The sequence below is a fragment of the Nelumbo nucifera genome, chromosome 3, assembly GCF_055504915.1.
Source record: "Nelumbo nucifera cultivar China Antique chromosome 3, China Antique-T2T, whole genome shotgun sequence".
Taxonomy (NCBI): Eukaryota; Viridiplantae; Streptophyta; class Magnoliopsida; order Proteales; family Nelumbonaceae; genus Nelumbo; species Nelumbo nucifera.
In genome coordinates this window covers 91,416,881-91,439,940 of record NC_142651.1, presented here as the reverse complement: position 1 = coordinate 91,439,940, position 23,060 = coordinate 91,416,881, and the positions used below count along the sequence as shown (strand labels likewise).

Genomic DNA, 23,060 nt, shown 5'->3' with positions numbered 1-23,060 from the left:
GCTTATGCCAAGTGGAATATATACGAATTTGTGGACCCATATTACTCTATTGACACGCAGGATATATGCGGAACCGATTCACCCAATGTCATCATGCAATCACCCACGGGAATGGGGGAAGTTCAAGCTCAATGGGTGTAATGGAAATGGCAACACCATCAGTACAACTTCGGCCACCCAAAACAAAGCGACCTCCTGGCAGGCCATGAACGAAGAGGATTGCGTCACAACCATCTGAGAAGCGGGTGGTGCATTTGTAGTAGGTGCGGCAGAACGGGACACTATGCGCGAACGTTTAAGGCACCACTGCATCAGTATTTCTGAATTGTCTTAGTTGCTACATGTCAGTATTTTACTCACATACATGTATTTAGGCCACAGAAATAGCTACTATGTTGTATTAATTGAGGTGTGTGATAGTGTCATGATACACTGTAGCACCAGATTAGGTTCGATAAGTTGAAATAAGTTCGTGACTCGGGTACCAGGATGTCCAACCCTACCGAACTGTTCTGACCCGGTTATATCTGGTTTGGTTTGGGCTTTGATCAAAGCTGTTAGGACCGATTCGGTCTGGCTCTAGCCCGGTTTGGTTCGCACGAAACCAGGTTAACTCATATCTATTACGGATCGGATATGGAGGTTAACTTTTCTCCTCGACGAGGATTGAAGTCGGAGATGGGAAGCCTAAAGTGGATTTGGTTGCATGATTATAATAGGAAGCCTAAGGTGAAGAGGTAATCAAGGCACAAACCAACTATCGTATATGTTTGTTTGATGCAACTATCGGATATGTCAGGCCCGGGTCGGTTCAACCCAACAGAATTGGCAAAGTGGATTCCAAAGATATCTTACCCATTAATAAAAATAAGAATGGCTCAATTTTATTGTCCAAGGACCCTGATTTCACTTTTGCATTTATACCCTTGTCATTAAAATATATTTCCATCTTATTACATTTTCAGAAAGTTATTAATGTAATTTTATTAGTGTAATAATTATTATTAAGTTACATTAATAATTATAGTAAAGTTTGTTATTTTCAAAATTCTGTAATTACAGTAATTTTGAAATAACTATAATTCCAGTAATCATTATTAGTGTAGTTAAATTAATTATTTTTTCGAAATAATTATAATTGGAATTTTGGTGTAGCAATTAAATAGAGTAATCATTATAATAAATGGTTTACTATAGTTAAAATTAATTTTATTACACTAACAATTAAATTGTGTTATTTTCTAGAAAAATTACTAGAAACCAATGAATATACAAAAATTTCAACCAATAATTTCATTTAAAATTAATTAAAAATTATAAAATTGAAAAAAAAAATTCAACAATTATAGCTACAGGAAAGAGTTGGTGGAGTTTGCAAATTGGCAATCAAAATATCATAATTTTGTAAAATTTTGCAGAAGAAAATAAAAAAATATATTAATGTAATTTTCGAAAATTTTGTTAAAATGTAGTAAATAATTTTGTAAGATTTAAGAAATCAATAATTTAGTATATATACTTTTAGAAATTTTTTAGGAGCCAATATTCAATATATCCTTTTGATCATTTTTACCAGCAAATTAGACATTGGGTTTACCTAGTAAATTCCAAAAATATAGATTGTTTTCTACTAAAAAGATACAAAAAAAAAAAAAAATGCCAACTACACGGCGTTTACTGAAACACGGCTTTAAACATGTCCTACAGACGGAAGTATAAAATAGACAGTAAAACAAATAACACAATGAAGCCTGCCATGCGCATGGTCAACACATGCTTCAAATGGACCATTTCAGTTTGCATTTTAGCAATGGAATTAGCTAACTCCGTCGTCTTGGTCATCGAACTTTCAATATGTGCGTCGCACCACTGCACAAACCCACATGTTGGTTGCACAAAGTATAGAAAAAGAAGTAATTAGGTATCACATCTTTGTCGATGAAGTTTGCAAACAAGTAACGGCCAAGCGTGCACATCTTAGTCGATGCATGAGACGCCATAATGTTTCTAATTTGGATTAACAACTACCAAGATTGGCAAGTAGGAAACATACGACAAGGTTTGACGTGTATCTCATACTTTTGTGGACATTAACGAGTATTTCAAACAACCAAATATTGTAATACGATGCATCCATAGATTGAAGCTGACTTGTATAATAAATGGGGTAATTTACATAGATAGGAGGCAAACCCCATATTATTGCAATTTTGGTACTCTCCCCCGGATTTACGATGGTCAAAACACAGGTGCAGCACAGTATTTGGCAAAAGACAGGTATAGAACAGTATTCTCATATGCCTATACCCAATGAGTCGATTTTGCTTTGCAAAACCAGACCCGGCGACAAAAAAACGCAGAACACATGGCATGTTTGTTGGGAATTCGTTATGTGTGCATGTCTAATCTTTCACGGACTAGCTAAAAACGCAAAACACAAATCATTTGTACTATAGTAATTAGAAAAGAAGGAGAAACGGAAGTTTACATACACAATGGAAATTGCAGAAGAACAACTGAGCAAGTTTAGATAGAACATAACAAATGAATGAAAAAAAAATAACAGAAGATGAACTAGAAAGAAAATGGAAAATCGAAAAAGGAAAACGCAAGAGTACCGACTAGTCGATGGTCACTTCCCCGGCGGCCTCTGACGGTGTTACCTCTTCCCTCTGGTGGCTACGGTAATATCCTTTTCACACTTAGGGTTTCGAATTTCGAATACAAGTAAAATAGAATGACTAGACTGAACAGTAAAATGGGCTCCCATGGCAAATGGACAACAACAATGTGTTGACAGCTCACCAAATGGGCTATAATCAAGTCACACATGTCACACAATCACAGCCATTTGAGCAGGATCAAACAAGATCGGATGTACTCCTCACACCTGGCACCTCACACACACACCCTACCATACATTGGGAGCATCCACCCGCGTCCGAAGGAAAATGGGTTTGGGGTTCGCATGGTCAGGACCTCGAGGCCTCCGGCACATGTACTATAAGACCATTGGGCCAGAGCATCCGGGTTAGGGCTCCAAGTCGAGCCGAGTTTGGTCGGGTTGAGGCCAACCCTATCCCAACCCTAAGTTTTAAACCCCAACCCTAACCTTAACCCAACCCTAACCCTAACCCTAACTAAATTCCTTCAACCCTAACCCAACCCAACCCAACTCGAAGTCAATTTTGGGTTGGGTTTACCTCTGGTTGGGCCCAACCCAACCTTCTTTCCAACCTTTAAAACCTTATAGAATTTCTCGATTTTAGATCTTAACTCAACTTTTACTACATAGATTAATCCAATGTTTCATTAGTATTTGTTTGTTGACGTTATATTTCTGTTCTTTTAGTACAAAATTCAGAAAAACAAGTGTTAGAAATGATTATAAATTATTATGAGTTATGACTTATGATAGATCTTTCTTGGGCGGCAACCAACATAGAGGATAGAGGAGATGAAGAATAAAATTTTTAAAAAACATAAAATAATGTTATTAAGGTTTTAGTCTTTCTGATTAGGATTAGGTGAAGTGATTATCTTAAAAGAAATACATGATACTATGTGGTGGGGGTTATACAAATATCATGCATTTCAACAAATCAATGTATGTTATATGTTACATATAACATATATTTATATATGACATGTACTATAGAGACGAGTTCGGGTTTGGGTTGGGTTGGGTTGGCTAAAAGGTCAACGCTAAGCCAACCCGAAGTAAAGTCGGGTTTATGAATTTCAACCCAAACCTTAACCCGAACATCAACCTTGGGTTCGGGCCAATCCGACCCATGTTGCAGCCTTAATCTGGGTATGTGCCTCCACAATAGGCTGAAACTAACACACGACAATACTGATCTCATGCAAATCAAACCACACTTCGACACCTAATGGCCGAGTTTGCCCACGTCTGGAGGCAAATGGGCCCAGGCTTTGGATGGCCGGGTTGCCGAGGCCTCGGACACAGGCACTACACTGACCATTGGGTCATTCCATTCCAGTATGTGCATCCACACTAGGCTGAAACACACAACAATGTTGTCGTAATGCAAACCACACTTACACATCTATTGGCCGTGTCCACCCGCGTCTAGAGAGAAATGGGCTCGGGCTTCGGATGGCCGGGTAGCCAGCGCCCCCGACACAAGCACTCCACTAACCATTAGGTCATTCCGTTCCGGTATGTGCAACCACAATAGGATGAAACACAAATCGGTACAGGTATAATGCAAACCACAATTCAACACCTATCTGTCGCGTCCGCCAGCGTCCGAAGGCAAATGGGCTCGGGCTTCGAATGGCCAGGTTCCCGAGGCCCCTGACACAGGCACTATGCTGACCATTGGGTCATTCCATTCTGGTATGTTTAAAAAATAATACATCAAGTGTGGACTACACTAGGATGAAACACATAACAATACTAGTGTAATGCAAACCACACTTCCACATCTATTGGCCAAATCTGCCCTCATCCAAAACCGAATGGGCCTGGGCTTCAGATGGACGGGTGCCCGAGGCCCCGGACACAAACACTACACTGACCATTGGGTCATTCCATTCCGGTATGTGCATCCACACTATGCTAAAACACACAACAATGCTGTTGTAATGCAAACCACACTTCCACATCTATCGGCTGCATCCGCCTGCATTCGAAGGGAAATGGGCTCGGGCTTTGGATGGCCAGGTGGCCGATGCCTCTGACACAAGCACTGAGCTGACCATTGGGTCATTCCATTCCGGTATGTGTATCCACAACAGGATGAAACACAAATCGGTATTGGTATAACGCAAACCACACTTTAGCACCTATCGGCCATGTCTGCTAGCGTCCGAAGGCAAATGGGCCTAGGCTTCGGATGGCCAGGTGCCCGAGGCCCACGACATAGGCACTATGCTGACCGTTGGGTCATTCCATTCCGGTATGTGAAAAAAATAATCCACCAAGTGTGGACTACACTAGGGTGAAACACACATCAATACTACTGTAATGCAAACCACACTTCCACACCTATCGGTCGCGTCCGCCCATGTCCGAAGGCGAATGGGCACGGGCTTCGGATGGCCGGGTGCCCGAGGCCCCGGACACAGGCACTACATTGACCATTGGGTCATTCCATTCTGGTATGTGCATCCACACTAGTCTGAAGCACACAACAATGTTGTTGTAATGCAATCCACACTTCTACATCTATTACCCGTGTCCGGAAGGAAATGGGCTCGGGCTTTGGATGGTCGGGTGGCCGACGCCCCCGACACAAGCACTGCGCTGACCATTGGGTCATTCTGTTCTGGTATGTGCATCCATAATAAGACGAAACACAATTCAGTACTAGTATATCGCAAACCACACTTTGACACCTATCTGCCACGTCTGAAGGCAAATGGGCCCGGGATTCGGATGGCTAGGTGTCCGAGGCCCCCGACACAGGCACTACGCTGACTATTCGTCATTCCATTCTGGTATGTGTAAAAAATAATCCACCAAGTGTGGACTGCACTAGGCTGAAACACACAACAATACTATTGTAATGCAAACCACACTTCCACACCTATTGGCCGCGTCCGCCCATGTCCAAAGGCAAATGGGCCCCGACTTCGGAAGGCCAGGTACCCGAGGCCCTAGACACAGGCACTACACTAACCATTGGGTCATTCATTCTGGTATGTGCATCCACACTAGGCTGAAACACACAATAATGTTGTTGTAATGCAAACCACACTTCCACATCTATCGGCTGCGTCCACCCGCGTCTGGGAGGAAATGAGCTCAGGCTTCGAATGGCCAGGTGGCCGGCGCCCCCGACACAAACACTGCACTGACCATTGGGTCATTCCTTTTTGGTATGTGCATCCACAATAGGATGAATCACAAATCGGTATTGGTATAACACAAACCACACTTTGACACCTATCTGCTGCATCCGCCAGCATCCGAAGGCAAATCGGCCCGGGCTTCGAATGGCCAGGTGCCCGAGGCCCACAACATAGGCACTACGTTGACCATTGGTTCATTCCATTTTGGTATGTGAAAAAAAATCCACCAAGTGTGGAGTACACTAGGCTGAAACACACAACAATATTGTTGTAATGCAAACCACACTTCCACACCTACCGGCCAAGTCCGCCTGCATCTGAAGGCGAATGGGCTCAGGCTTTAGATGGCCGGGTGCCCGAGGCAACGGACACAGGCACTACACTGACCATTGGGTCATTCCATTCCGGTATGTTCATCCACACTAGGCTAAAACACACAACAATGATGTTGTAATGCAAACCACACTTCCACATCTATCGGCTGTGTCTGCCCATGTCCAGAGGGAAATGGGCTCAAGCTTCAGATGGCCGGGAGGCCGACGCCCCCGACATAAGCACTACGCTGACCATTGGGTCATTCTGTTCCGTTATGTGCACCCACAATAGGATGAAACACAAATCGGTACTGGTATAACGCAAACCACACTTCAACACCTATCTAACATGTCCACCAGCGTCCAAAGGCAAATGGACCTGGGCTTCGGATGGCCAGGTGCCCAAGGCCCCCGACACAAGAACTACGTTGACCATTGGGTCATTCCATTCTGGTATGAGCAAAAAATAATCCACCAAGTGTGGACTACACTAGGCTGAAACACACAACAATACTGTTGTAATGCAAACCACACTTTCACACCTATCGGCCAAGTCCGCCCGCGTCCGAAGGCGAATGGGCCCAGGCTTCGGATGGCCGGGTGCCCGAGGCCTCGGACACAGGCACTACTCTGTCCATTGGGTCATTCCATTCTGGTATGTGCATCCATACTAGGCTGAAACACACAACAGTGCTGTTCTAATGCAAACCACACTTCCACATCTATCGGCTGTGTCCGCCTGCATCCAGAGGGAAATGGGCTCGGGCTTCGGAAGGCCGGGTGGCCGATGCCCCCGACACAAGCACTGTGCTGACCTTTGGTTCATTCCGTTCCAGTATGTGCACCCACAATAGGATGAAACACAAATCAATACTGGTATAACATAAACCACACTTCGACACCTGTCGGCCGTGTCCGCCAGTGTTCGAAGGTAAATAGGCCCAGGCTTCAGATGGCCAGGTGCCCGAGGCCTCCGACACAGGAACTACGCTGACCGTTGGGTCATTCCATTACAGTATGTGTAAAAAATAATCCACCAAGCGTGGAATACTAGGCTGAAACACACATCAATACTACTGTAATGCAAACCACACTTCCACACCTATCGGCCATGTCCGCCCGCATCCGAAGGAGAACGGGCTCGGGCATCAAATGGCCGGGTGCCCGAGGTCCAAGACATAGGCATTACAATGACCATTGGGTCATTCCATTCCGGTATGTGCATCCACACTAGGATGAAACACAAATCGGTACTGGTGTCATGCAAACCACACTTCGACACCTATCGGTCGCGTCCTCGCACATCCGAAGGCAAATGGGCCTGGGCTACGGATCGCCTGGTGCCTGAGTTCCCTGACGCAAGCATTATACTAACAATTGGCTCATTCCATCTCAGTATGTGTATTCGCATTAGGCTGAAACACACAACAATACTGATCCCATGCAAACCACACGTCCACACCTAATGGTCGCGTTGACCCGCGTCTAAAGGCAAATGGTCCTGGGGTTCGGGTGGTCCAATCCCTGAGGCCCCTCGACACATGCTCTATAATGACCATTGGCTGATTCCATCTCAGTGTGTGCACAAAATAATCCACCAAATGAGCACTACACCGGGTTGAAATACACAACAGTACTCATCCCACGCAAACCACCCATCCACACCTATCGATCGCGTTTGTCCACGTTCGAAGGCAAATGGACCCGGGCTTCGAATGGCCGGGTGCCCAAGGCCCCTGACACAAGCACTATAATGACCACTAGGTCATTTCATCTCGTTAAGTGCACAAAATAATCTACCAAATGTGGACTACACTAAGCTAAAAAACACAACAATACTAAACCACGCTTCCACACCTATTGGTTGTGTCCGTCCGCATCCAACAGAAAATCAGCCTAGGGTTCACATGGTCAGGACCCCGAGGACTTCGGAACATGCACTATAAGGAACACACAACAATATTGTTGTACTGTTGTCGTGCAAACCACAATTCCAAACCTATCGGACGTGTCCACCCACGTCCGAAGGTCATCGAGGCCGGATATAGGTTGATCCAGTCCGTGAGACCTACGGCACGTGCACTATAATGAACATTGAGTCGGTCCGTCTCGGTACATGCGTAGAGCAATCCACAAATGTGGATTACACTAGGCTTGTAAATTCTTAAAAACAATTGAATTATTGTGTCCTCCGCAATCAAGTTGAGGGGAGATTCATCAAGTAATGCCAGAGATTGTTTGTGATCTTTTGTGGTGTTGGGAACTTAAGGGACACTCTATGGTCACAACGAGAGTGTATTACTCTATGGTCACAACGAGAGTGTATGGTCTTCCACCTAGATGTGGTGTTAAGTACAATTTGTGCTGAAAGGAATAACATAATTTTACAAAACAAAAATAGTGAAATAGATCAACTTAGTGCCTATATGTTTGGAAGGCCAATATCTTGGAATGTTGATGTGAAAGGACGTCGGCTAAGTTGGGAACTATTATCAAACTAATAGGTGTATTGTATAAAGTTACCCTTAACATACTCCAAAATGTGGATCTTATTACTATTAGATGAGGTTGGAAAAATGTCAAACTCCATATATTCTTATGGTGTTGTATTGCTTTCCAAAATGTGGATCTTATTTCATCTGTAATGCAAGCTGAGTTGTATGTCATTATTTCAGGCCTTATCAGAAATCTCCCAATGATAAAGTTGTTCAAGCACTCCAACATAAAATGCAATAAGAATATGCCATGTTTCCCTACTCTTGCAAATGGATTTCTTTTTTTGTGTGTGTAGGAGCAGTATTGTTGGTTTCAAAATACGGTGACATCTCTTTTGTTTATGTGAATAGAAAGTTTAACAGTTCAGTGCACAAGGTATCCCAACTAGATAAATTCCATTGTCTACCATATTTTATTTTTGATCACTATGGGAAACCAAAAATGGAAGAATATGTTTTGTTGGCTTGAGTTCTAATATAAAGCACCTTAAAAAACAAAAATACACTTAAATGAGAATGTTTATGAAGTTTACACAGTTGACATCCTTATTCCTTGTAAAGCTGCTCAAATTTCTGTCTACCTAACGCTATGCACTTCAACTGCAACTATATTCAATTTAATGGGTGGACATGTGTAGAGCGGCTTGGAAGCTCTTTAGGCAACATCACATTGGTTTCGCTGTTTCTTTGACTGTCAGCAATGCTCCTCCATCAATCCATACTTATTGAAGCATAAATGATTAACCCTCAAACTTGGACTGCTCCCTAGAATTTGTTGTAGGTCGAAAGTATTCCAACATCTATCTACTCTTCATCATCTTTCCTCCTTCCTAACAAATCAGTAATTGATGATTGGATTTATTCCATATTAATTAGGTTTTTTATGAAGACGCTAATCAAAAAGAAAAAGATCAATTTATGGTTATGCTTTGCAAAGTGGGGATATGATAAACTGGCAGGAGTTGGGGAGAGAGAAATACACACCAAGAAAAGAAATGCATAGTAAATGCTTCTATACCGTCTGCATCAAGCTTTCATGGGATGCAAAGACTTTTGGTTATTAATGTCTTTAATCAGTTACTTGTTGTCCTAGACCAACAAATACACCGATGGATGATCAAATAAAGGAAATGGATCACATGAACTATATAATAAGAATAGGTGAATTGAAGATAAACAAGATATATAATGAGTAGCATTGCCGCACCTGATGTATGGGCATTCTACCTTAGTTTAACCTAAAGTAGTTGAACACCGATCTCCCATTGATTTAATCCAATTGTGTCCTAGATTTGAAAGCACACGAAATGTGCATGAGTTTGGATTAATGGAAAACAAAAACATCAGATCATATACATAATAATGAGTATACGCACCGATGAGAAATCAAACGTCATCGACATAGACAGACAATCCATATACTTGATAACAAAAACACCACAATCGTCTCCACCTTCCTGGTAGGGGGCCCAAATGGCAGGTTCATGAGGCCACCCACCAACGCCACTAATAACATCACTGAGAACCGTCTTGTAGACGCCTTGTAGATAAAAATAAAATAAAATAAAAAATAGTGTTAGGATACCAATTTAGAGATGCAACATCACAAGACTTATCTAACGTTGATGATGCATATCATTTTATCTGCAAACGCCTTGTAGACCGCCCCATGGATAAAGCTATACGAGAGAAACCTCTTTTGTACCAGATCAATGACAAGTAGTTGCTAGTGATATTGATCATTAATGGGTATGAAGACTTTCTGCACACGCTTCTTTGCACATGGTTCTAACCATGGTCTCAGCTTCCCAAGCATCCCATTCGTTGCAAATCCCTAAATAAAGGAAACCAAAAAACGATAGGAATCAAGTCAATTCAATAAGACTACTTCACGCAAGTAGGGTTGCATTTGCAAAAAGGGTATTTCACCTGAGACACTACAGGCACGTACAGAACTTTCACGGAATTATGACTCCGTGTCTGCAATAGGTTGTCGTACACATCTATAACCTACACACGATAATGATAATGTATCAGCAAATAATCAATAACCGATTACAATACATAATTAAGAAAAAGGATGATTACCTCATTAGACAACCAACCATTGATCTTAAAAAGGGAGAGGAGGTTTGCTTCACTTTATAAACAATTTTCGTTCTTAAGCACATACGTGTCCCTACAAAAAAAAAAAATACCAAAGGATGTTCAGCATTCTTACAAAGGATGGTCGGTGGACTCGGTGCATGAATATTATGTTATGTGAACCAATAAAATATTCTTACTTCTGAATCTCCTTGTGCAAGAAATTAGGCACCAATTGCAAATCATCTACCGCCATTCTATCTTTTGAGCAAATGCTGCCCATGCTGATGGCCCACCTTCCACCACTTATGAGAATACAGAACATCATGAGTAACCAATAAATATTTAAGGTTGAATGAAACATACATTATATAGTCACGTCATAATCCATACCAACTCATTGGTGCGAGCTGCAATGAAAAATTCCTTATCCACCTTGCCAATATCACTAGGGGGCGGAAAGGGGAAATAACAACACAACTAGGAAAACGTTCACGCTTTCCCATGTTATGCCCCCTTCTATAAACATTCTTCACCCACGACCGTGGTGAAACTATCTCACACGAAGGAGGAATGCTATCCATAGTATCGGGTGAGGTAAAGGAATCATCCTCTAGTGTTGAGGCCTCTCCAACACACGCATTTTTACTAGGTACAGCTAGAGATGTGTGCACAGGCAAGCCATCAGGATTGATGCCACTTGCTATCAATATCCCACGTAGTCATTCAACCTCTGCCCATAGTTGACCAACTTCAGCTTCATAATAATCTGCTTGGGATGCTTTCAAACTAAGATGCTCAAACTCAATCGATTCGACGCAGCGTGCACACACACCCTGCATCATCAAGATCACAACAACATCACAACACCAACTTAGACATTTAAAGCAAAAATACTAATTTCAAGGAAAATCCTATTAAATTCCATGTACCATTGTCCTGGAACCATATGAAATAGTGTCAGCACTGTGCCTTGAGATTCGCTCATCTTCGGTGGGCACAACAGCAATGAGGAGTGGGGCCTACATTCCAACATATTTAGTAATATTTAATATCAATGAAAATGTGAATTATATAATCAAAATGAATGATGCATACTTACACGGTTGTATGGATCACAAAAAGAAGTTTGCATCTCTCCACCATCATCGTCAAATAATGTTGGGGTACTAGCAAGTAGATCCAACTCATAATCGGCTAGGGATAGGGTATCAAACACCTACAAATATAAGTTGCTGAAAAGTTAAGTGGTAGTTTTGTAACTTTCCTTTATGTTTTTGTCTTTTATATTAAGTGGGTTGTCTTTGGGAGTTGGAATCTAAGGGGTCCCTTTCTAATATCTTGGAATGCCCCTTGGAGGAGGAAGTTGGTTTCGGAATATGTCAATGGAGAAAAAAAATCAAATGTATTCTGATTAAATGGCTGTAGCAAGAGATCTGGACTTATAAAAGGAGATTCGACTAATTCAATTAGGTGGCTAGCGTTGATCATGGCAGTGGGGCATGGGCTGTGGTGTGTCTGGAAGCGCATCGTTAAATAATCCGGAACACCAGTTTAAACATTTATAATTTTTACCGTTTCTCAAACAACTACTAACGTAGTAAATGGGTGAGAACGGGTTGTATCCACAAGGAAGCAAATGAAAAATAAATATATACTCAGATCCAGACAAGAGAATAAAATCGGGAATGGCAAAAAATACAAAAATAAAATCTATTATTGCTGAAATTAAATGATTCGAATTTAAAAAAGACAATAAATAAAAAATCAGAATTTAATAAAGTATGGGAATCAACAAAGGAAATAAAAGAAATAAATAAAAAAAATGATCCAGAATTCGGATCTGGTGGCAGTAGCTGCAGATCGGCCAGACAGCTTGCAGAAACCCCTCTTGGCAAGAACTAGGCGTTCGTCCTTTCTACAACCCTCGAACCCCTCGAGACACCTTAGCCTTGAACCGAACGAATTCAGATCTACAAAACAGAGAAACGAACAAGAATTAAATCTAAAATATTGCATAAATAAAAATAACAAAAAAGAAAATAAAGAAAAGAAAAGAATGGTTGATCAGATCAAGTGGCGGTAATTGCAGAATGGTTGAACAGTTTGCAAGAACCCCTCTTGACAAGATTTGGGCGTTCTCCCCTTCTACAACCTTTGAACTCCTCAAGAAACCTTAGCCTTGTTAACTGAGTGAATTGACCAACCTCTTCTACAGGGCCCCTGGGGTCATAGAGAAGGGTGGATATAACTGGAATTAGAAAGAAAGAGGGGGGCGACAGTTGGGTTTTAGCAAAAATATGGGTGCGCTAGGGTTTAGAATGAAGGGTTAGGATGGTTCTAGGGTGATCCTAAGGCTGAGAAGAAAATGAGAAGGCACCTAATATTATGTAAGGCTAAGATTTAATAGCTAAAGGTTGAATGGTGAAAATTAGAAGTTAGGTGGCTTCTAGGGTTAGAATGCTAAAAAGAGAGTAACCTAGAATGGATGGTGGAGATTAGAAGGGATGGAAGGTGAGGATTTAGCAGTTAGGGGCGGCTAGGGTTTGTTTAGAGTGAAAAGAATGGGTGAAGAGGCGCCCTAGGGTTTGCTAAAACGTGGGGAGCATGCTAATATAGTAGGAGGGGCGCCAATATGGGTTTAGCAGCTTAGAGGCGCCCTCCTACTTTCAGTTTTTCACAAAAACACCCCCTCTCTTAGCTGGACTTCACACCAGCTTCCCAAAATCTACATTTCAGCCATGAAAACTTCCTAGTTTGGCACATAATTTGCACAGAGACCCTCAGAGGTTATAACATTGAAATTAACTAGGAAAATGACACAATTTGATTACTCTAAGGCCGAAAATACTCCTGAATCGATGCCCTTAAGGCATCAAAATGCAGAGTTATCACACCCCCAACTTAACCATTGCTAGTTCCTTGGCAATGCAGCCTTAAAATTACACTGATCATAGAGATCCTTTCCATTTCAAGATCATCCCTAGCAAAATTAGCCAAGTATCCTGATTCCATAATTCTCAAACTCTGTATAGATCGGTATTAGGCTTAAGGGGTAAAATTGTCTTATTTTGAATATTACCGAAACTTGGCTTAAAAATCTTGTTTACTCTTCAATTTGCAAACTGCCTTGATAAGCTGAGATTGATTTTAAAATCAAACATGCATTGTTCTTATCATTTTTTATAGTGGATTTCTACCCCTAAACTTGATTTGCACAATTATTTCTATTGTTACCTTCCACTGTTTGACGCAAATCTCGACACTTGCCTTAGGTTGAGAGACTCGGTTACTAAGTGTTAGGTGTCTTTGGCATTCACTTTTCCGTTTGACACGAATCTCGACACTTGACTTAGGTGAAGAGACTCGGTTACTAAGTCTAGGGTATCCATTGACCTTTTAGTCCACTATCTCTTAAGAATTTGAAGAATTTTGTCTAATTTCTCAATCTTTCTCTTCCTATCTTGACAGGGGCAAACTTGGGAGTATTTTTCAATTTCCAAACGGTTTCGACAATATCCAAACAAGACCAATTTTGACTCCTATCACTTGCTACCAATTTCTATAGAATTCAATATTCTTTTATCAGTTTCCTTAATTTTTTCTGTTTGGGAATCTTTTTTAATGGAAAATTTTTAAAATTTCAATGAAATTTTAATTCTCCATCTTTAAAGACTTAGATTCACAAATTTTTTTTCAATTTTTTTTCTCTCTCTTTCCTCACCCCCAACTTAAATGCCATTGTCCCTAATGGCATGACTAGAATGATGCAAAGAAGACTTGGGCCAAAGGGAACAACGAGTTTTCCTGAGAGGTTCAAGGTATGCCACCTGGTCTTGAATCATGAAAAAAAAAAACTCTAATCCTAAAATTAACTGAAAAAATTACGTTGGGTTGCCTCCCAACCAACGCTAAGTTTAACGTCTTCAGTCGGACACACTCACATACTGTTCCCATCTATACTCCCCAACTCACTTTCATCTTCCAACATATAGGGTTCAGGTTGGGCTAACCACGGGGTAGACAGGGCCTTTAAAAGATCATCAACTATATCCACCTTGCACTCATCTTCCCCTGGGTTTGGATACTTAGAAGCACTAAAAATGTTTAACCAGACTTTCTGCTCCCATAATGAAATGTCCATTTTCCCGATTTATAGTTGAGATTTGTATCGGTCGTTGCTAGAAACGAACATCTTAAGATTATCGGGATGTGGTTCAGTTCCTCGGTTAGGGTCATGTCTAGGATAAAATCCAATGGGAAGTGACAACCCTCTACCCTAACGATGACATCGTCAATAACACTTCGAGGAGTGTTGACTGAGCAATCAGCGAGTTGCAGAATTATTGGGGTTGATTTTAACTAGCCGATCCTAAACCTATCATAAATGGATGGAAGAACATTTATATTGGCCCTAAGATCCACTAGTGCCCAATCGAAGGTGATTCTAGTGATGACATAGCTTATGAGAGGAGCACTAAGGTCTTTCATGTTCCAGGGGAGTTGATTTAGGAGAGCTGCACTAACATTTTTCGAGAGCATCATTTTTTGTGGGGCCATTTGTGGCTCCATCATTTGAATACACAACTCTTTTAAGAACTTGGCATAGGCCGGGATATGTCGGATCACGTCGATGAGAGGGAAGTTAATATGGACTTCCCGACTCTCCTCGTTGTGGGTCTCTTTCTTCTTTCGCAACAGCCCGATTGTGAGTGCAGTTGGAAAGGGGACCACAGGTTTGTTCATTATGGGCTCTTCTTCTAATGTTTCCTTTCCTTTTTCTTCTCTCCTCAACTTAGGGTCTTCTTGCTCCTTTTCACTAACTCTCTTTTTCTCACACGGGTTCTCTAAAATCCTCCCACTCCTTAAGGTTGTAATAGCCTTGGTATTTTCAGGTTGAGGGTTCTTAGGAAGTGGTTGAAATTGTTGTGGAGGAAAACCCGGTGGCTGATTTCTAGGACTCACAACCGGTTGACTTGGTAATTGCCCTACTCCTCTCCTCTTCTTGGCTTCGGCTAGCTGTCCTATTCGGCTTTCTAATCTATCGTTGGACTGCTGCTGATTTAGGATCAGCTGCTGATTTAGGATCAGCTGCTGAAGATTCATGAATTGGGCATCGACGATACGAGTTTGACGAGGTTGTGGGTAAGCTTGATACGGTTGAATCGATTGGTTCCTAGGGTACACCTACTGGAATGAACTCTATACTTGTGTCCTCTAAAAATTTTGGGCCATTGAGTTAGATGGGTGGTATTGTTGTTGGGACTGTGTATAGGTTTGACATGGTTGAGTTGTTTGAGTCCCATGGTAATCATTATACTCCCAACGAGTTTGGGCTTCAGACCATTGAGAGTGTATATCTAGCAAGGGGTTTTCTTGGACTTGGGCCCTATAATTGAAATTGGGCTGATTTTCCCACCCAGGGTTATATGGACTAGAGAATGGGTTAGCATTAGGTTGGAAAAATCTATTGGCCACATGTACTTGGTTTGGAATAACTAGTTGACATGGGCCTGCCGCAGGGCACTGGCTGACATGATGGGTCGAGCTTGCACAGATGGAACATGATGGATATGATGACAAGGTTGGGTATGGGCCACTTTGTTGACGACGTGCAAGGATTTCGTCAAGTCTTTGGGTCATACCATTGATCTTGTCTAGTTGTCGAGACACATGGTTCCAATCTATTTGTGGCTCAGGTTGGAAGTAATTTCTCATTCCACAAACTCCGGCCATTGAATTCATTTTATTTTAACCCCCTTTTTCTTCTTTTTTTTGAAATTTGAAATTTTAATTTTGAATTTTAATTTCAAATTTAGATCTTGAAATTTAAATTCTGAAATTCGAAATTTAAATTTTTTATTTTTATTATTTTTTGAAATTCGAAATTTAAATTTCTAAAAATTAAATTTAAATTTGAATTTATAAAATTTTATTATTTTTTACTTTCCAATTTTTTGAAATTTGAAATTTAAATTCAAACTCAGATTTTGAAATTTAAATTCCTAAAATCTAAATTCAAGTTGGAATTATTAAAAATTTTTTCTTCTTTTTTTTAAAGGTAAACAAATCAACCACACGACCTAGATTCACTTTGAATTACACCACTTCCTTTGGTTAGCCAAGTAAGAGATGGGGATGTGGGAGGCTCCTCTTGCTCTCGCAAGGACCTAATTAAGTAACCACAAAACCTGCTTAGGCGTAGCCATTTAACCTCTTTCCTTAGACACCAACCGCCGGTTATGGAAAGTAATTTCAAGCTTTCCTAAAATTTAGTACACCTTTGAACCAAATGTGAGGCTTCCCTAAAGAATCTTTCTATCCAAATTGTAAATTAGGGTTAAGGTGAACCGCACGTGAAGGGTGGTAATTTTTGAGCCAAGGAAGGGTGATGAAATCCCCACCTTATCTTATTAAGGTTGGATGCCCTTAAATGAATTAACGGAAAGACAAAATAAACACAACAAAATGCAACTAACTACAATGCATGAACAATTATTTCTAAAATGCAATTCAGCAATTAAACCTAAAAGAATAAAGCAAACAACTAAGCAAAAGGAACAATTAAAATAATAAAAAGAGCACCTAACACATTCACAACTAACAATAATAATTTCAGCAAATAAATAAACCTATATGATGCATGCTCTAAAACATATCAAATCCTACATGTTGGAATGCAAATGCAAAACTTTTAAAATATTAAAGTTTTAATTTTTTAATTTTTGATTTCTTTAATTTTTTTTTGAAATTCAAAATTTTAAATTTAAATTTTGAAATTTGAAATTCAAATTCAAATTCAAATTCAGATTCGAATTAAAAGTTAAATTTTAATTCAAATTCGAAATTTAAACTCAAATTCAAAAATGTAAACAATTTCCTATTTAACGATTAATTATTCAATTAAATAACTAAAAGAAAAGAAATTAATAAAGCAACAAATAATAATTGCAAACAGAAAATAAAAAAACAATTAATTGCATGGTTTTTAAAAACGAATCGGTGATCGAACCGGTCAGGGGTCCGGTTACCGGTTCAAACGGTCTGACCATTCAACCCGAATGACCGGCCCATTCTGACAAAAAAAATTAAAATTTTGGAAAATGGTCAAAACCGTTTGAACGATTAATTGGCCAGTTCAGCGGTTTGTTGACCAAAATCAACGGTTTTGAGGGAAAAGGCGGTTTTGGAGGAAAACGGAACCGGTCACCTGACCGGTTCCCAGTTTTTCCGGTCTGGTCTGGTTTTGAAAACAATGATTAATTGTGCTAAACAGAATTAACAACTACCAAAAGTAAATGCTAACAAACTAATTGCTAATCTAAAAGTTAAACTGAAAATAAAATGATCAAAAAGAAAATTATGCAAGAAATAGATAAAATAAAAGAAAAAAATACAAATCTAAAAAAAATTAAACAAAAAATAAAATAAACCAAAGAAAAAAATATACTGATTTTTTTTTATTTATATTTTTTTCGTTTTTTTAATAAAAGAAAAACACAAACCTAATAAAGCAAAAAAAATCGAACAAGAAATTAAAATAAAGGAAGAAGAATAGATCTAGAAACAAAATGGAAGCAAAATAATACTAAAAAAATAAATCGGATCTAGAAAAAAATTAATTAAAAATTCAAAAATAACTATTCTATAAAAAAAAAAGGATTTCAAAAATTAAAAATAAAATGGGGCGACTACACCTGAAACGCAATCCAATTAATCTTCTCTTCTCTTCTCTCCCACAGTCCTGCAATGCTCTGGTACCCTACCTTTCGCTATTTCGTCCTACAGAATCAAAGAGAAACAAGAATTAAACTGAGATAACAGATCAATTAATAAAACAAAAATAAAAAAATAATGAAACAAATCCGGATAAAGCAAATAAAATTTTTTCTCCGTGCTTCCCCGGCGACGGCGCCAAAAACTTGGTGTGTCCAAAAGCGCGTCGTTAAACACTCCGAAACACCAGTTTAAACATTTATAATTTTTACTGTTTCTCAAACAACTACTAACGTAGTAAATGGGTGAGAACGGGTCGTATCCATAGGGAAGCAAGTGAAAAATTAATATATACTCAGATCCGGACAAGAGAATACAATCGGGAATGGCAGAAAATACAAAAATAAAATCTATTATTGCTGAAATTAAATGTTTCGAATTTAAACAAGACAATAAATAAAAAATCAGAATTTAATAAAGTATGGGAATCAACAAAGGAAATAAAAGAAATAAATAAAAAAAGATACAGAATCTGGATCCGGTGGTGGTAGCTGCAGATCGGCTAGACAGCTTGCAGAGATCCCTCCTGACAAGAACCAGGCGTCCGTCCTTTCTACAACCCTCGAACCCCTCGAGACACCTTAGCCTTGAACCGGACGAATTCAGATCTGCAAAATAGAGAAACAAGCAAGAATTAAATCTAAAAGATTGCATAAATAAAAATAACAAAAAAGAAAAAAAAAGGTTGATCAGATCTAGTGGTGGTAGTTGCAGAATGGTTGAACAGCTTGGAGGAACCCCTCCTGACAAGATCTGGGCGTCCTCCCCTTCTACAACCCTTGAATTCCTCAAGAAACCTTAACCTTGTTAACTGGGTGAATTGACCAACCCCTTCTACAGGGCCCCTAGGGTCCTTTTTATAGAGAAATGTGGATATAACTAGATTTAGAGAGAAAGAGGGGGGGCAACAGTTAGGTTTTAGCAAAAATATGGGTGTCCTAGGGTTTAGAATGAAGGGTTAGGATGGTTCTAGGGTGATCCTAAGGCTGAGAAGAAAATGAACATGCACCTAATATTATGTAAGGCTAAGATTTAATGGCTAAAGGCTGAATGGTGAAGATTAGAAGTTAGGTGGCTCCTGGGGTTAGAATGATAAAAAGAGAGTAACCTAGAATGAATGGTGGAGATTAGAAGGGATGAAATGTGAGGATTTAACAGTTAGGGGTGGCTAGGGTTTGTTTAGAGTGAAAAGAATGGGTTAAAAGGCGCCCTAGGATTTGCTAAAACGTAGGGAGCATGCTAATACAGTAGAAGGGGCGCCAAACTGGGCTTAGCAGCTTGGAGGCGCCCTCTTGCTTTCAGTTTTTCACAAAAACACCCCCTCTCTCAGCTGGGCTTCACACCAGCTTCCCAAAATCTGCATTTCAGCCATGAAAACTTCTTAGTTTTGCACAGAATTTACACAGAGACCCTATGATGTCACAACATTGAAATTAATTGGGAAAATGACACAATTTGACTACTCTAAGGCCGAAAATACCCTTGAATTGATGCCCTTAAGGCATCAAAATGTAGAGTTATCAAGCTGTATCACACTTTTTGACTAGAGCAAAAGATATTCTTCTCAACCTAAATGCACAGCTGTTGTTAATAGGGATGCCTTATATAGTGATAACTCCCTCCCTACTCTATTTATAAAGAGACTATTTTAGGATCCACCCTTTCTTTGGTGGTGATATCTGTAGCCTCCTTCAGAGGGAGTTCAACACTGAAGCTGGTGTGGATACTTGGGGAGGTTAACACTGCAACTGGTGTTCACAGGTGGGGTGGATACTTAGGGAGTTTAACACTGAAGCCGCTATTCATGGGGATAACTCCCTTCTTAATTTATTTATGGGGAGACTGTTTTAGGATCCACCCATTCTTTGGTGGTGATATGTGTACCCTCCTTCTTAAGGAGTTCAACACAGAAGTTGGTGTTCACAGGTGGGGTGGATACTAAGGGAGTTTAACACTGAACCTGTTGTTCATAGGGATAACTCCCTTCCTACTTTATTTCTAGGGAGACTGTTTTAGGATCCACCCATTCTTTGGTGGTGATATCTGCACCATCCTTTTTAAGGGGTTCAATACAGAAGCTGGTGTTCACAGGTGGGGTGGATACTAAGGGAGTTTAACACTGAACCTGCTGTTCACAGGGATAACTCCCTTTCTACTTTATTTCTAGGGAGGTTGTTTCAGGATCCACCCATTCTTTGGTGGTGATATTTGTACCCACCTTCTCAGGGAATTCAACATTAAAGCTGGTGTTCACAGGTGGGGTGGATATTTAGGGAGTTTAACATTGAAACTGGAAACTGATGTTCACAGGGTTGCCTTATTTAGTGATAGCCCCCTTTCTACTTTATTCCTAGAGAGACTGTTTTAGGATCCACCGATTATTTTGGTGGTGATATCTGTAGCCTCCTTCTTAACTCTAATGAAAGTTGCCTTTTCCTATAAAAAAGACTCCTTTGCCTTCTTAAATCAAAGTGGGATTTTCATATTCTTCTCTTCTTCTATTCATACTATATTCCTCTCCTCTTCTACAGATCTTTTGCTTCTTCCTTTGATTTTTACCACCACACTTCTGTGGCTCCAGCATAAATAATGTAAATAGCTAGATTATTAACAATGAACTGATGTGAAGTGAGAGAATAAATCATATACTAACCATTCCAGTAGTTATTTTCCGAATTAACTCTATCCTATTGAAGCTGCCGCTATGCCCCATTTTGCCCCACCTCATCAGCCGTGGTCTAGAAATGGGATTTGATGGTCTAAACATTGTACTATGCTCAAACAACCATGCCTGCAAAAGAATTACATTCAATTAGAGATACCAATAGTAAATTATTTTCTTCCACTAAACCAGAACCAATAAATAACAATCAAGAAATTGTTGACTCACATGTACACACCATCGTAGCTGCAAAACAACCAAATATTGTTCCTGAAAAGGACCTTTGGCCATCGTTCATGGGAATGCTCGCGCAATCAACAATGCGATTAAGGCCATGTACAATGAATTGATGCGCACACCATGCCCATGAATAGTGAGATATGTGTGGCAGATCATTGATGTAACTGGCCAACACAAGGCTCACACGAGACCCCCCTGTGGAAATAACACCGAGCCAAATGGGTGCAAGAGAACCAACTTCGCCACATCTTCAATCGACTCATTTGACTTCTCATGCACTATACTAAAGACCTTCTCTTCTACTATACTCGAGCAGTTGGGAGGGTGAATCACCGGTCAGTCCAAACAGATGATTAATAAACTCTGGAACCGGCGGGGAGGTATCCACGATCACGGGACGTCCTTTCTAACCTCAGCCCCAATATTAGCGCAATGTCCCGATCAGTGAATGGTACATACACACCACCTAGGTTGAATGTAGTGGTCTCTGAGTCCCACCGTTGTACCATGTCCATGATAACTGCTTTGTCAAAGGTGCTTGGTGGGATGGAAAGTAGCTGTCCAAATGGGGTGCCATTAAGAGTTTCGTAGTGTTCTATCCTTAACAGCAATTCTGAAATAAATTCACTAAAGCGTTTTGGTGAGCATCTGGTGCAAACTCCCTTTTTTGCCATTGGTTTCAAATTGTTTACCTTCAACAAATTGTGGTTACAGGATACTCAATGGAATGCATAAATGTAAGAAACATGGAGTCAGAGTGGATGGGGTTTGAATGCGAGTGTGGTTACAGGATATTCAATGGAATGTTGGGTTGGTTGTATCAGATACAATATTTCAAACAAAAAGCAATGATTACAGACAACTAATTTTTCCGATTTAAAGTTACAAGCGAGTAAGAGCTATTTCGTGCAGCAACAAGATATGTTAAAGCATCAACTGTTTTTTCCAAGAACAAGATATTACCCATTTGTTTAACATTCAAAGACGAACTTTAAGTAGCAAGTTTGATTTAAATACCTTCTTTCACTGTAGTCCGAGGAAGAACACGAAGTTCACCTTCACCTTTCCGTCTGTGCAACGAGCGAATGTTGACGAACTACAGAAAAATCCGAGATGACAATCGCCGGTGATCGGAATAAATGAAGAACTTTAGGTTCGTCGGTGGGAGGAACGAAAGTGAATAGGGACTATTTACCGAATAACTATTTGGGTTGTTGGGCTGGTTGCGTGGTAAATATGTCAGGAGAGAGAAAACGTGGGAGAAAACTTAAAGTAGGGCATTTCTGGATTAAACAAACGCCAGTGAACGGAAGAAAGGAAGAAGGAAGTTGGGAGGGGAGAGAAGACTAACGCCGTTGGGAGAGATAAGATTAACCGCGGTGGGATGTTGTGTATTCCTGGGTTATTCTTCAAACAAAGGACGTTGGGAGGAGAGAGGTTAACTGCGGCAAGATATTAAACGAGGGGCATTTCTGGGTTTTTATGGAGGGCCGGTAGTCAATTGGGTCAGGGGTATTTCGGGTATTTTATAATATGACAGGACGTTGGGCTAACGTGAGTGTGGGCTAGTGGAATTGAAGGAAATATCAATTTTCAGGGTATAAAAAATCAAAATTTATAAAGGAGTACAGTGCTGTTGGAGGTAAATTTTTATGCCCCTGTGGGCTG

At 40.3% G+C, this 23,060-nt stretch overlaps 1 long non-coding RNA gene across 1 annotated transcript; it reads right to left on the bottom strand.

Annotated features, from left to right (window-relative positions):
- Window positions 1-18,192: 18,192 nt before the first annotated feature.
- On the bottom strand, window positions 18,193-22,748 carry LOC148801725 (uncharacterized). The gene is made up of 3 exons (XR_016083588.1): window positions 22,410-22,748; window positions 18,958-19,098; window positions 18,193-18,496 (listed from the first exon to the last, which is right to left on the bottom strand). It is a non-coding gene; the product is annotated as an uncharacterized LOC148801725 (long non-coding RNA).
- Window positions 22,749-23,060: the final 312 nt, after the last annotated feature.